Below are 15,512 nucleotides of genomic sequence, written 5' to 3'. Positions count from 1 at the left end.
TCTATAAAGATGGCCTTGGCTCCAAGATTGCCAATAACCTGAAACTGAGCCGAAGCATGGTGGCCAAGAACATACAGCGGTTTAGCAGGACAGGTTAAACTCAGATCAGGCCTCGCCAATGGTCGACCAAAGAAGTTGAGTCAGAGTGCACGTTCTCAGCGTCATATCCAAGGGTTGTCTTTGGGAAATAGACTTATGAGTTTAAAGGTGATGGACTGGCCAAGCATATCTCCAGACCTAAACCAGATTGAGCATCGTTGGGGCATCCTCAAACTGCAAGTGGAGGAGCGGAAGGTATCAAACATTCAACAGCTCCGTGATGTCATCATGGAGGAGTGGAAGAGGACTCCAGTAGCAACCTTGAAGCTCCAGTGAACTCCCATGCACAAGAGGGTTAAAGCAGTGTGAGAAATTGGTGACCACACAAAATATTAAGACTTTGGACCCAATGTTGACATTTGCACTTAGGGGTAAACTCATTTTTGTTGCCAGCGGTTTAGACATTAATGGCTGTGTGTTGAGTTATTTTGAGGGGACAGCAAATTTACACTGTTATACAAGCCGTACACTCACTACTTTTACTTTCAATTGTAGCAAAGTGTAATTTCTTCAGTGTTGTCACATGAAAAGCTATAATAAAATATTTACAAAAATGTGAGGTGTATGGGTACTTATTTTGTGAGATACTGTACATAGCATCCCAAACAGCCAACCACCATTAACTGTTATTCTTGAACTACCCTACCCCTAATATAGGTATAGTTTAGAATATTAGTTTCAGGAGCGAATTCAATTTACTGAGGCAGCTGAAGTGCTTGTAATGGTCAATCTCTTGAGAGAACCAAGGTATGCCTTTGTGATTGTTTGTTACCAAAATGATCAATTACACATTCATCAGACACCAATTCCAAAACGCCCTTTTCAATGGAAAGAACTGCACGATGATGAAGCCTTGCTTGCCCCATTGTACCTCTGAGCCATGTATGAAGACGTCTCAAAGCACTAAATGATCTTTCGCAAGAGCAGCTGCTCACAGGAATTGTTAGGACAATTTGCATGATTTTTTTAACCGTTGGAAACATTAAAGGATCCAAAAGTTTGCAAATGTGCTGTACTGTTACCCTGTTTCCTCGAAAATAAGACCTAGCGTGATTGTCGGTGATGGCTGCAATATAATCCCTACCCTCCAAATAAGCCCTACCCTGTTTCCCCGAAAATAAGCCCTACCCTGAAAATAAGATCTACAAGGACTTTAACTAGGGCTTATTTGGGGGGTAGGGCTTATATTGCAGCCATCACCGACAATCACGCTAGGTCTTATTTTTGGGGAAACAGGGTAGTACCACACCTTCCTGTTTTTTGCGTTCAAAGAAGTTTTTAGCAACAACTACTTCTTCATAGTGCAGATCAATTTTGTAATGTTGTGCAAGTGCCTTTATGTCTTCTGACAGAAAAGATGAAGAAAGTGGGTTGCATGCCTCAATGCCCTTGACCAAATTTTCTTTAATGCTTGAGAAACGATGGTCAAGTTCAGAGAGCATTCGGTCCAAGCAAGGGTAAAAGATTTTTGTTCTAAGATCATCTTCACTTGACAAATGATCACGTGGTGTTGGTCTGGCTTCGTACAAAAAGTCTTCCATCATTTTTGGTTTTTTAATTTGCCTGGATGTTTGTGGATTCTCAGTGTCAGTGTCAAACAAAGAAACAGCTTTTTGAAGTATATCTCTTGATTTGGCATTGGTTCTTAGAGATCTCAATGAAGTACAAACATCTTTTTTATACTCTAATGCAGTAGACAAATCTAGGTTTTCCTTCTGAAGCAACTTATGGAAACCTTCTGTAGTAGCCAGTAACAATTCAAATGCAAAAAGGCAGTAACGCATTGATAACCTGCGCAATTTAATCAACAAGCCAGTGGCTATGGCAGATTTCTCCTCTTTAAAACACTGCACAACAGCTGTAAAGTTGCGTATTAGGGCAGTAATAGAACGTATCTGGCAAGACCAACGTGTCTCTGAGAGCTGTACTAGTTCTGTTTCTTTTAGTCCAAATTGCGCCTGAACATCAATGAACTTTGGTGCTGTGTAAAAGAAACACTAAAAAAAGTGTAAAGGTTTTCTAGTGTTTGAAAAAAATCTGAAGCCTCTGGGATTGCTTTACAGGTATAGCAGAGTATAAGGTTTAGTTCATGGGCATAACAGTGAACATAAATAGCTTCAGGATGTTTTTTCTGAAACTTTGCTTGTACACCACCAATTACACCACTCATAACTGCAGCTCCATCGTACGTTTGAGCCACACAGAGGACATTGGCTAAACTAGGGTTGTCCCGATACCACTTTTTTAGGACCGAGTACAAGTACCGATACTTTTTTCAAGTACTCGCCAATACCGTTACCGATACTTTTTTTTAATGTCACGTGACAGTGTTTTCTTTTTTTTTGGGGGGGGGGTGAACGGTGTATGTGTGTGTGTGTGTGTTTTTTTTTACAATTTTTATTTTTTACAATAATATTTTTTTTATTCTTTATATGTTTTTTTTTTTGTTTTTTTTTTTTAATCAGCCCTGTTGGGGGGCTTTGGTGAGATATCAGGGGTCTTAACAGACCTCTGATATCTCCCCCTTGAGACAGAGAAAGAGACAGAGGATAGAGATTCCCCAGTCCCTTTCTCTGCAGCCTCAGCTGCACTGAGAATGAATGGAGAGAAGACAGCGGCTCCTCTCCATTCATAAACTGACACATCGTAATCACAGGAGATTACAATGTTTCAGTTATGTGAATGGACACAGTCAGCTGACTCTGTCCATTCACACAGCAGAGAGAGACAGCAGAACGGAGGGGACAGAGAAGGAGAGGGGAACGGAGGGGACAGCGGAGAGACACAGGGAAGGAGAGAGGAACGGAGGGGGACAGCGGAGAGACACAGCAGAACGGAGGGGACAGCGGTGAGACACAGGGAAGGAGAGGGGGACAGCGGAGGGGGACAGAGGAAAGGAGGGGGCATGGAGGAGGATGCAGTGACAGTCAGCGGTGACCGATCACCGCTGTATGTCACTAAAGCTGCTGAAAGCCGCTGGGGGAGAACCTTGTAACTCCGCCACGCGCCGATCACAGCTGACTTCCAGGTATCGGGGGAAGCATCGGGAGCATTTGCCCGAGTACAAGTACTTGGGCAAATGCTCGGTATCGGTGCCGATACCGATACTAGTATCGGTATCGGGACAACCCTAGGCTAAACCATTAACTGTGAGGCAATCTTCCAAAGATTCTGTTATTGAATTTGCACTTAAATCTTTGAGTTCACAAAATCCCAGGAAATGTTCTTTTACAGCACTTGTGTCAGGTTCAACGTAGCGTACACAGATAGCAAGTTGCTCTTTTCTTTTATCCTTTGCTTCGTCTGTCATTATGGCATACATTCCAGATTTCTTTAACTGGCTAACAATTGTACTTGTTACTTCTTCTGAACAGCACTGTATGAGATCATTTTGTGATGAAGGTGAAGTGTACGTAGCATTGCCTGGAGGCTTGTACTTTTGAAGGAAAGGATCAAATTTACGTAAATAATTTAAGCACTCTTTAAAATTGCCTCTATTTAGGCTTCCTTCTCCTTCTAAATGACCTCGAAATGATATGCCCTGCTTGGCAAGAAGCACTGTGGTTGCAACTATTCGTTCTAGATATTCTCGCCTTTCTCGAATTTGGAGTTCAGTAGCTTTTTCTATTTGTTCTACAACATTTCCACGCAGTTTAGCATCTTTACAAGCTGCCCATGCCAACATGCTAAACTTGTGAAGAGCACTTCTTTCATGCTCCTTAAAGGAATCTAAAGCACGTTTCCAATTTTTAAAACCTTGTGTGGTTAATAATGCGTCCAGATTGTGCCTCTTGCCTTTTGGGGCAAAATTTCGACAAGCAAAACAAAATGCAGTATTTTTTGTACATGAATATTCTAGCCAATTATATTTTTCAAACCAGTGAAATTGGAATGATCGCTTTTGTGAACCAAACATTTCATATGGATATTGCTTTAGTTTAGGCTGCATAGAACCACTATCCACATCTCCTAGATCAGTAACATCACAAACTGCAGTCATAGCAATGGATCCATCACCCACTTCTGTATCTGTTGTGGTGCTAGAAGTGCCTTCCTCTGCAAGTAAAATACAGTCATCACATTCTGAAATTTGATCCGTGCTCACGGCTTCTTCCTGAGACTCAGCTTCTCCTGATGCTTTTGACCCTTTTTTTGCTGAAAACATTTCTGATATACATATCCTATGAAGAAATTATTTCGAATTTAGAGTTTGCTTTACTGAACTTGGTAGGTATATAATTTTTTTTTTCCCATGTTTAAATCGTCTTTTTTTAAACTTAATATGTGTATTTATTGTTAGTGAGATTAGTTTCTTCTTGTTTATAAAAAGTATACACCTGTTAGGGGCAACTTCTAAATAAGTTGCTTTAAGTTTATATTGCTTTGTCAAATCTTAGCTCTTAAAGAAATAGACACAGAAACAGAGAATCTGTATATCAATCTACGAGCCCTGATGTCCCGTTTTGATGTGAACTGTCTTGGTTTATTGAATCTTTTTTATAAGGCGGGTTATATAAACACAAGTATCAAAGTACAACATAGATATCAGATTATAGAAGCAGTTTAGACAGATAATGATGTATCAGCAGCCAAAGGTTACAATAAAAGCAGTTTCATCGAAAGAATAATGTGTCAGCAGACAAAGGTTAATTTCATAAGAGACTGAAAAGCAGGCATTATATTTTATAACAGATTTACACGTAGGTCTTAGATTAAGTGAGAACTCTGAATCAAATCCCTAACCCTATCAATTTCCCCCTTTGACATCATCCTCTCCTTCCCCCTGGGTCCTCATGAATAAGTTCTAGTCAGTTTTTCCCCAGAGTCCTTTCCCTGACCGCGAGTTGTCAGAGGGGTAAAACCCATCCCCCTAGGTATTACCAACATCTTAAATTCAAGAAGAGGAGTTTTGAAGGAGTAGGGTGATGTCAATACACATTTATCAGTATGCCCTGTCTATTCTCCTAATTTTCCTATTTATTTTCCTGTATACACATATATTTGTGATTGTGAGTGAAATTAATATTAAAATAATAATAACCATTGGACTTAACAACCAGTGAAAGGTATTGGTTGCTGTAGAAGACATTCCACTAAATATATCCCACCAATGTGGTGCAGTATCCTGTTGTATCTGTGAGGAAAGATGCACTAGTCTACCTTTGCAATTATTGCAGATACGAGGTTATTCTGTAGGGTATGTTCTAGTGTTTCTATGTGTCGTCTTAACAACTCTGATTGTTCCAAAACCTGTTTTAGTGGGTCTAAGGAAATTATAAAGGATGTAATGTCAGTGAGATTATGTACCTCATAAACTGAAGAGAATACCTTATCGGCGTCTGGTTCAAAAAGATAGGTGTCGTTACTCCATTGTAATATTTTAATCTTTTTTATACATCCCGCAAACGGCGCCGATTTATTTAACGCTAACATGGTGCGGTTGTCATTAGTAATGATACAAATATGCTGGGGTCTTATTTCTATGAATCTATTGTTCACATTTATTGGTGTTCTTTGCATTTTGCATATACTAGTTTGGTATTTTAACAAGCAAGGTTCATATACTGGGGAACTTCTGCCACATACCATTCCCTTATTAGTTCCTTCACATAGATTTAAATCATGGGTTCTGTTTCCTTTATCTACATATTTCCCATATATTTCTGGATACCAAAACTCGTTTTTAATTACTAGTGGCATGACCACTATTTTACACATTTCCATTACATCTGCTACCCGGTATGCTTCAAACCTTCCTACAACACCATTTATCCTCACATTCTACCTTATCCCCTTTTACTTGGAACCATACACCATCGTCAGTTAGACCTTTAAAATATTTCATCCAGGTATGATAATTTCCCAACTGTAGTTCAGTCCTGGCCCTATTTATTTGTATATGATAGGATAAGAGGTTAAAAGAGCACTGTGTGAAATTTACAAACTGTTTTGATTTTGAGACTTTGATTCCACAGCTGGAGCTCTGCTCCTATAGTGTGATTTATTAACCCTCCCAAAAATTGTAATAGGGGTATTTCTTGCAGTTGGGTTTCAAAAGCGGTGGGTAACCATTTGCTTGTGATAGTCAAGCTGTCAGCTATGTGTCCCCCTGCATGCTTCCATCTGTTGTTCATTTCTTCTATCTCGACCGAGTTTAAAATTCCCATTCCTGTACCTGTTAATCCTAATAGAGTATCATACCATTCCCGCTTATACCTACACTCCGGTATCGGGGGAAAGGTGATATTGAATTTTATTTTTGTTTTCTGTTGTGATGTTGATACATTTATGCAAGTGTTTGGTATGGGTGTTAATATGGAAGATTCAATTATTGGCGTTACTTCTTCCTCCATTTGTATGTGAAATCCATAGGCCTCTGCATTCCAATACCACCCATCATTTCTCTCTTCCCTCCACCAAGAGGCACAGAGGAAAGTACTTGATTGATTAACGGTAATATCTGCTAGATTATGCATCCCTTCTGATATATTTTCTCCCCCTGCTTTATGGACTAATATTTGGTACATTCGTCCTACTACCCGTTCCCGTGCTTGTTTCCACGTCTGTGAAAGGGATATTTTATGGCACCTATGATTTTTACTGTTATTGAAAGGAAAGCGCATATTGTCATTCCACTGGAAGGTTATAGTTACTTCTGAGAGTGGGTCTGCCTGTATCCATGCAATACCTACATCTATATGAAATGGTCGCCTGTGTCCTTTAACAGTGTAATTACCTACATCATAATACTTATTCATCTCATATCCTGAATCATTTGCTACTTTAGGATCATCTATAACCCATTTAAAATTTGCTGTTTCCTCTACCTCTATTACATTAATACCAGGAGTCCATGCATGTATTTGTAAAACAACAATCTTCAACAGAAAATATGTAAGTAGATATTTCATCATGTTGTTTTCTTGGGTTGTTTCTTGCAGTGTGATGCGTGTATCCAGGTAGGTTTTCCTTCCAGCTTTACTGAAGTGGCCGTGGTCAGAAGCACTTGATAAGGACCTTCAAACCTTGGCTCCAATGTCTTTCTGGTGTGTTTCTTTACATATACATAATCCCCTGGTAGCAGTGTACCTGCTATTGAATTAGGGTCTGGAAGAGAAGAATACACACTTTTGTGGATCTTAGTTAGACGTTGTTGTAATTGTATTACATATGCAGTCAAACTATCACATTGCAATTGCATACTCTGTGGAAAGTATAGACCTAATCTAGGTGCACTACCAAAAAGTATTTCACATGGGGATAATCCTGTTTTTCCTGTTGGAGTGTACCTTATAGAGAATAAAGCCAAAGGCAGACATTCAGGCCATGGCTTGTTTAACTCTTGCATGGCTTTTTATATTTTTAACTTTATTGTCCCATTTACTCTCTCCACTGATCCCGAACTCTGTGGGTGGTAAGGGGTGTGAAAACTTTGTTGAACCCTTAACATGGTCATTATATTCTGCATGATTTCTCCTGTAAAGTGTGTTCCCCTATCTGATTCTATGGTTTCAGGAAGACCAAACCTAGGTATTAACTCAGTGATCAGTTTCTTAGCTGTGGCTTTTGCTGTAGCTGATTTTACTGGATAACTTTCAGGCCAACCTGAGAATAAATCGATACACACGAGGACAAACTCAAAGAGGCCGCTCTTAGGCATTTGTATGTAGTCAATTTGCAGTCTCTGGAAGGGGTATTGGGCCCAGACCTGGTGTTTTCTTGGGGTTTTTACTCTCTGTCCTGGGTTATTCAGGAGACAGATTTGGTAGGCTGCACAGTAGTTTCTTGCAGTACTACTGAATCCAGGGGCGAGCCATCCTTGGTTCACAATCCTATACATGGAATTGGAACTGACATGTGTGGGTAGGTGAACTGCCGCTGCCATTGCTGGGTACAGAGAGGCAGGCAGGCATATTTTGCCTCCTTCCCTCCATACATTGTCAAGGTCTGGTGCTGCTCCCATCCTGACCCACTTATCTTTCTCGCTCTCCCCTGCTTGCTCCTGTAATTTACTCAGCTGCTGCCATGTTGGTTCTGGGATACTCACCTCTACCGCTGCTAAGGTCTCAGGGCTTCCTTCCCCTAGAGCTGCCTGTTTTGCAGTCAAATCTGCAAATGCATTTCCTTTTGCCTCAATTGTTTTTGCGCTCGTGTGTGCCGCTATCTTCATGATGGCCACTCGTTTAACCTTTTGAAGATTGTTCAGGACTCTCTTAATCCCTTCTCCATGTTTTACAGGTGTACCTGCTGCTGTCAGATAACCTCTAGCCTTCCATATATGGCCATAATCGTGCGCTACACCATAAACGTAGGTGGAGTCAGTGTAAATATTCCCTTCTCGTCCTTTTAAGTATTCTAGGGCTTGTTCTAAAGCTTTTAATTCTGCTTCTTGTGCTGACATGTGGGCTGGTAAGGGCTGTGTGTCAATCACCTGTGTATCAGTCACTACAGCATACCCTGTGTGATATTTACCCTTGTCATCAGCAAACCTACTGCCATCTATGTACAAAGTGTGCTCAGCGTTTAAAATCGGTGTATCTGTAACATGTGGGAATCCCATTGTCTCCTGTTCCATGAGCTGAAAACAATAGTGTTCATCTACTTCTTTAAACAAAAGAGTGTCAGGTACCTCATTTCCTTTCTCACTAGTACTATTAGCACTATTATTCCCCCTTGCCAAATCTGGTGACTGAAGAGGCAAAAAGGTGGCCAAATTTAAGGTTGTACAGCGCTGAAAAGTGACATTTGGAGGTAAGAGCAAAGTACACTGTAACCTTATTTGCCTAGCCATGGAAATGTGTTTGGGCTGTACCTGAGACAAGATGGCATGTATGTCATGTGTGGTATGCACTACAACTGGATTGTCTAGAACAATCTCTGATGACTTATCTATGATAATTGACACTGCTGCTACTGCCCGTACACAGGACGGTGAACCTCTGGACACTGGATCTAGTGCTGCTGAAAAGTAAGTGACTGGTCTTTGTTTTACATGTGCCTGTGTCAGAACACCTGTGGCATGTCCAGTGATCTCAGCAACGTATAGATTGAATTTCTTAGTGTAATCCGGAATACCAATGGCCGGGGCAGAAATTAACAACTTTTTCAAAGTGATAAACGACTCATAAGCTACTTCTGTAAGCACATACGGTACAATTTTCAAACAATCGTATAATGGCTGCATCAAAGCGCTAGCAGGTGGTATCCATTGTCTACAATATGACACAATACCTAAAAACATACGCAATTGTTTGAAATTCCGTGGGGGTAACATTCCCTTTATCACTTGAACCCTCTCCTCAGTGAGATGTCTTGTACCCTGTGATATACAATGTCCCAGAAAGATAACTTTTTCCTGACACATTTGTAATTTGTTCCTATTAACCTTGCAACCCTTTTCTGCTAGAAATCGCAACAAATTAAGGGTGGTATCCAAACAAGTTTCCTTGTCCGGGCAGCATAACAATAAATCATCCACATATTGTAACAATACACAGGAATCTGGTGGTACCCATTCTCCCAACACCGTTTGCAATGCTTGCGAATACAAGGTAGGTGAATGCGCCATACCCTGAGGTAGGCGTGTCCAGGTTAGTTGCCGATTTTTTATTGAAAATGCGAACCATGGTTGGCATTCTTCAGCAAGTGCGACAGAAAAGAAAGCATTCGTTAAATCTATAACCGTAAAGTAAATACTAGTTGAGGGTATTTGTGACAGTAACGTATGTGGATTGGGTACTAAAGGTGTCATCAGGGCTAGTATTTTGTTGATTGCTCTGAGGTCTTGGACCATCCTATACTTAACCGGACTACCGGCTATCGTTTTCTTTTTAACCGGGTACAAAGGAGTATTTGCCGGTGATTTTACTTCTTTTAAAACTCCACTTTTTAAGAAGGATTGGACCTGCATTTCAATGGCCGCCTCTTGGGGTGCACTGAGTGGATACTGTTTTTGTTGGGGTAGCACTGCTCCTGGAATCAGCTGTAGGGTAACCGGAGGTATGGGCAAAAGTCCAACATCAGCTGGATGCTTTTCCCATAGTTCGTCCGGAAGGGATGACAAGATCTGATCCAAATCTGGAGGTGATGGACCGGACAGTTCCGATTCCTCCTCCAGGTATTGTATCAGGTTACACATCTCCATGTGTTCTTGATCATCCCTTATAGCTAAGGTGACAGTGCCATCGGGGTGATAGGTAATGTTAGCCCCTATTTTCTGCAAAATGTCTGCTCCTAGCAAATTAGTGGGGGCTCCTCTAGATACCAGAAAACGTGAAAGGAACATATGGTTCCCTACTTTAACTTTTAAGGGTTTTGTGAGCGGGGCTTCTGCTAAAATGCCATCATATCCAGTTATTAATAAAGTGTCAGGTGATTCTTGTTCAGGGAGTAGTTCAGAATCAGAAAGTAACGAGCGTGAAGCGCCTGTATCAACTGGACAAGAGATTTTCTTATTACCAACCGTTATAGTAGTCTTAAGCATCTTAGTTTTGGATCTTTCTAAAACTGGGGCGAGTCATGCTCGTGGACCATCTCCCTGCCGCCTAACATCACCATTATTGTTGTCCCTAGACCAGTTCCTCCTCTGATTTACTGGGTAATCAACACCCTCCTTTCCTTCATCTCTTATTCTCTTTCTGCAGTGGCGTCTGATGTGGCCAGTCTTATTACAGTAATAACAAGTAAGGGGTTTGCGATAGGAACCTCTGCTTGGTTCTTGGGGATCTACAACCGTATTGATTGCCGGATGTTTTCGATTTCTGTTTTCTGCTAAGTCTGCTTCTATACCTTGTGCCTTCTGTAACAACGACCCTCTATCTCTAATTGCCCTCCACTCTGGTGTACAGGCTTTCAGTCTTTCACTTATCTGTGGAATTAATCCTTCCATAAACTGTCTGTTGAAGGTTCGGATCGTAATTGGCAGTGCTAAATCCATTCCCTCATCTGCCATCATACTTTCCATTGATAAGTAAAAGTCTGATACCGTCTGCCCTGGCAGTTGTTTCATGGGTGAAGTGGATCCCCTCTCTTGCTGTTTTGCCTGACAAAAAGCTTCTAATCTAGCAAGAAAAGGCTCCCTTGAGCCGATATGCCTGACATGTCCGTCTGCCAGATTGCCGTCTGCATCTGCTACTTCCACAGGTCTATGCGGGCCTATCTCTGTCATAAACTGATTAAACATAGTTAAAGTCATTTTATGTCTGCACAAATCTTCCCCGTCCTGCCAAGTTGCTCTATGTGTATTCATTAGCTGGGTCACAAATCTATTAAAAGCAGCCGGCTTGGCTACTGGGTCTGGGGCGTTCTGAATTAGAGCCATGAGTGTGTCTGACGACCATGGTTTCCAGGTATGTATGGCCATGTTACGAGTAACCGTGGGTGGTGCTCCTGGATGAGCTGGGTCTCTGTGGTGAGGATTGTTTAATGTTACAGTTCGTGTACTAATGTGTACTGGGGCTACAGGTTGCAGGTGAGGTTTTTGTGCTCCACAATGTACACATTCTTGTGCCCACTCGGGATTTTGTGATCCACAAATCTGGCAAACCCATCCTCTACCCTCAAGTACAGGATATAACCCTGACTTATGTGAATTTTTCTCTATATCAGTGTATGGGGGTGGGATGGTTGAAGTAATATTATGTAAGGTTTCAACATTTTTTGTTCTTCTATCTTTCATATCCCAACCATAACAATCTGGATTATATTTCCACCCCTCTTCTTTTGCTCTATTTGAAACCTTAATTAAGCATTGAACCTGACGCATCCATTGCTTCTCTAACACCTCTCCTTGTCTGTCCCTTTTTATTTCACTCCATACATCCGGGTCTAAACCCGCTGCTCCTTTCACCTTAAATTTACGAAGGACATCCTTTAAGTCCCGCGCTTCTTCTTCCCCACAGATGTTTTTAATTATCTGTGGCACTGTGTAATGTGCCACAATTCCCTGACTGGGTTTTGTGTTCCTCTGGCCCATTCTGACAGTCCTGCCTAGGTAGCGTTTTTGGACACTTAGTGTACAATATAAAACACTTAACCAAGTTACACTAGTTCCTCGTTGCCTTTTCCTCCTAGGATGCCAGAATACTAAAAACCTCTCCTGAATGAGATTCTTGAAACCGAATTACTTTATATGCTAGTCAACTGACAAATATTATGACCAGACTGACGACTACAACATATACAAGCATTCCTTGAAGTGACCAGGTATCCGACTAGATCTCCGGACTTTATGGAGACCTTATTCCCCCCCCCCCGTATCTGGGATCCCTCTTCAGACACTCTTATCCCTGCTTTTTTTGGAGCAGACAGGGCTTATACTCGCAACCCGCCTATGGTTTATGAATTAAATTGAATATCAAACTTAAGCGGCAGACCCCCAAAGTCCTCTTGCGAGGTAAGGGCGCATTCCACTGCTCATTGGGATGATATTCTTTCAATTCATACCAACCTAGGCAAGGCTCATTCACTTTCTCAACAGACAGACAGACAACAAACAACAAATAATTCCAGCAATATAAACCACAATATGCAGTAATTCTAGACTCACCACTACAGAGGCTGGTGTTTTAAAACCAGGAGAACCGTAACTGACAGAACGGATAGGCACAAATCAGGGGAGCACAGAATATAAGAAAAATAAAGCTTTTTCTTACCTGGCCAGGTTTTTGATCTGTGGTTCCCGGAATGCCTGTCCTTTCGTTCCGTCAGCGTAGCTCAGCCACCTCTTGTAGTATCATCGGTGGGTCCCTGTTGTTTCGGGCACCAAAACGTTAGGGGCAACTTCTAAATAAGTTGCTTTAAGTTTATATTGCTTTGTCAAATCTTAGCTCTTAAAGAAATAGACACAGAAACAGAGAATCTGTATATCAATCTACGAGTCCTGATGTCCCGTTTTGATCTGAACTGTCTTGGTTTATTGAATCTTTTATAAGGTGGGTTATATAAACACAAGTATCAAAGTACAACATAGATATCAGATTATAGAAGCAGTTTCGACAGATAATGATGTATCAGCAGCCAAAGGTTACAATAAAAGCAGTTTCATCGAAAGAATAATGTGTCAGCAGACAAAGGTTAATTTCATAAGAGACTGAAAAGCAGGCATTATATTTTATAACAGATTTACACGTAGGTCTTAGATTAAGTGAGAACTCTGAATCAAATCCCTAACCCTATCACACCCACTATTCACTACAGGCTGCAGCAGTGGTTGCAAGCGTGCGCTGGCAACATCACACTGGAAAATTGAAAATCGCTTGACACATTTATTATCTACTGAAACATGGACCACACTATTTCAGGTCTTTGAGCTCTCAAAGGCGGATATAAATTTTGTGATATGTAGGCATTCATTCTCTAAGGCCTAATTCAAACCTGCTATGATTACAGTTTTCATATGGCAGGTGCATTTTGCACTTTTAAATACATGCTTGTTTTGATCCATTTAATTCTATGTAACCAAAAACCAGAAAAAAGTCTATGGCGGCCTGGCCCTTTCCGTAAAATGCACAGATGTCAACTACTATAGGAGACCATGTTAAAGAGGGGTTCCCATGTAAAAAAAAAAAAATTAAAGTCAGCAGCTACAAATACTGCAGCTGCTGACTTTTAATAATCGGACATTTACCTGTCCCAGGGTCCAGCAATGCGGGGGATCTCCCCCTCCGTTCGGTGGCGCCGGCATTGTAACTGTGGGTGCCTGGCTATGGCTTTACAGCTGGGCACCCACTGCGCATGCGCGAGCGGCGGCACGCGCCGTAATTGGCCGTGCAGATTGACAAGAGGGAAGGGGCAGAGCTGAGGACTTCCGGCGCCGAGGTGAAGTGACGTCAAGAGCCCAGGCACTGAAGGAGGCAGACTACGAGGGACCCCCTAGCAACAGGCATTTAGAGGTGAGTAAAAAAAAATTCTTTTTTTTTTTTTTGGCACATTCATGATTTTTTTTTTTTTCTTATTCTGGAACACCACTTTAAAATGGATTGTAGTGTGCTTTTGCAAAAATGAAAACACAACAAAAAATGCATAGGTGTGAACAAGGCCTGAGTGTTCAGCTGATGCTCCAATTCCAAGAAGAAGAATTCTACTGCTCTGCTCATGAAGACAGTGAGTGTAAGGCTGGATTATTCACACCTGTGCATTTATAGTGCTTTTTGAAGATTTGCATTACAGTCTATTTACCAAGGTTTCCTATGGAACACGTTCTGTAGTGCAAATAGCACTAAAAAGTGGTTATGTAGATTATGTAATTCAGTGATCATTTAAATGTGTACTCTAACCATAACCAGTATAGGGTTATTATGATGCTAGAGCACTAGTGATGCAGAACCTTGGCACCCCAGATGTTTAGGAACTACATTTCCCATGATGCGCATATTCTGCAGTGTATTCAAGCATCGTGGGAAATGTCGCTCCAAAACATCTGGGGGGCCAAGGGTAAAAATCACTGTCCTACAGTAAGCCAGTTTAAATAAATGAGGTGTCAGTTGAAATTTATGAATTGTTAGAAACTTTTCTACTGGTAGTGTCAACACCGTGGCCTCACATGACAGATTTTTACATTAATAAACCCTTCTGACAGACAGTCTCCATGCTCCAGATTACTTTTATTGAAAAACTTTAAATCTTTATGGCAAGACTATTGAAAATTGCAAATGAAGTGTCATTTTTTGGAAAATATATTTTTTATTTAGAATTTTTTGTCTACTTACCTGTTGTCGTAGGGGGGTTTTGCCTCTTTGGTGTCTCTTCCATTCAGGCTCAGCCTTACCAGTGCCCATCAAGTCAGCATGACCAACTTCTAATGAAGGGAAAGCAGAAAGCTGTCAACAGCTGCATTGTGTTTGGCCAAAAACATTATGCAATATACAAACCACATACAGGGTTGGGAGGTTTTTAATTCTCCTAGATGACAAATACATTTTATTATAGCCTAACCAAATCAGTGGCATTGGCAAGGTATTGATAGCATCAGCAATTTATTATCTGACTGTAACATGAATCATGTTAAAACATAACAGGCAGCAGGGCAGGGCTGTGTTGGCCTCAAAATATTAATAGTATAGATGTAAAAGTGAATGCGCTAGGCTAGCAGTAAGTAGTGCTAACGGTGGTTGCTCTAAACTACATGAAACCTCAATTGGGCATTTACAATTGAAATAGGGTCCCACTGGCACTCCCACCACCATGCTTGCTCGACTCAAATTATTATGTACCACCTGCACCATACATGATCCGACAGGTCACAGGGGAGAAAAAGGCAAAGAGAGAAAGGGAAGAGAGAGGACAAAAGAGAAGAGAGAGGACAAAAGAGAAGAGAGAGAAGAGAAGAGAGAGAAGACAAGGAGAGAGAAGACAAGGAGAGAGAAGACAGAGAGAGAAGGACAGAGAAGAAGGAGAGAGGGATTTCTACCTGT

General features: G+C 41.2%; 1 long non-coding RNA gene across 2 annotated transcripts; it reads right to left on the bottom strand.

The window, feature by feature from the left end:
* Positions 1–4,560: 4,560 nt before the first annotated feature.
* LOC141117571 (uncharacterized) lies at positions 4,561–14,960 on the bottom strand. 2 transcript variants are annotated; one of them, XR_012237174.1, is made up of 3 exons: positions 14,808–14,960; positions 12,647–12,846; positions 4,561–7,206 (listed from the first exon to the last, which is right to left on the bottom strand). It is a non-coding gene; the product is annotated as an uncharacterized lncRNA (long non-coding RNA). The 2 variants fall into 2 exon arrangements; XR_012237176.1 differs by having other exon boundaries at positions 12,753–12,846.
* Between the last annotated feature and the right edge of the window lie 552 nt (positions 14,961–15,512).

Source organism: Aquarana catesbeiana, linkage group LG01 (assembly GCF_042186555.1).
Source record: "Aquarana catesbeiana isolate 2022-GZ linkage group LG01, ASM4218655v1, whole genome shotgun sequence".
NCBI lineage: Eukaryota > Metazoa > Chordata > Amphibia > Anura > Ranidae > Aquarana > Aquarana catesbeiana.
The sequence above is the reverse complement of the archived record's forward strand: the minus strand, read 5'-3'. Positions and strand labels throughout refer to the sequence as shown.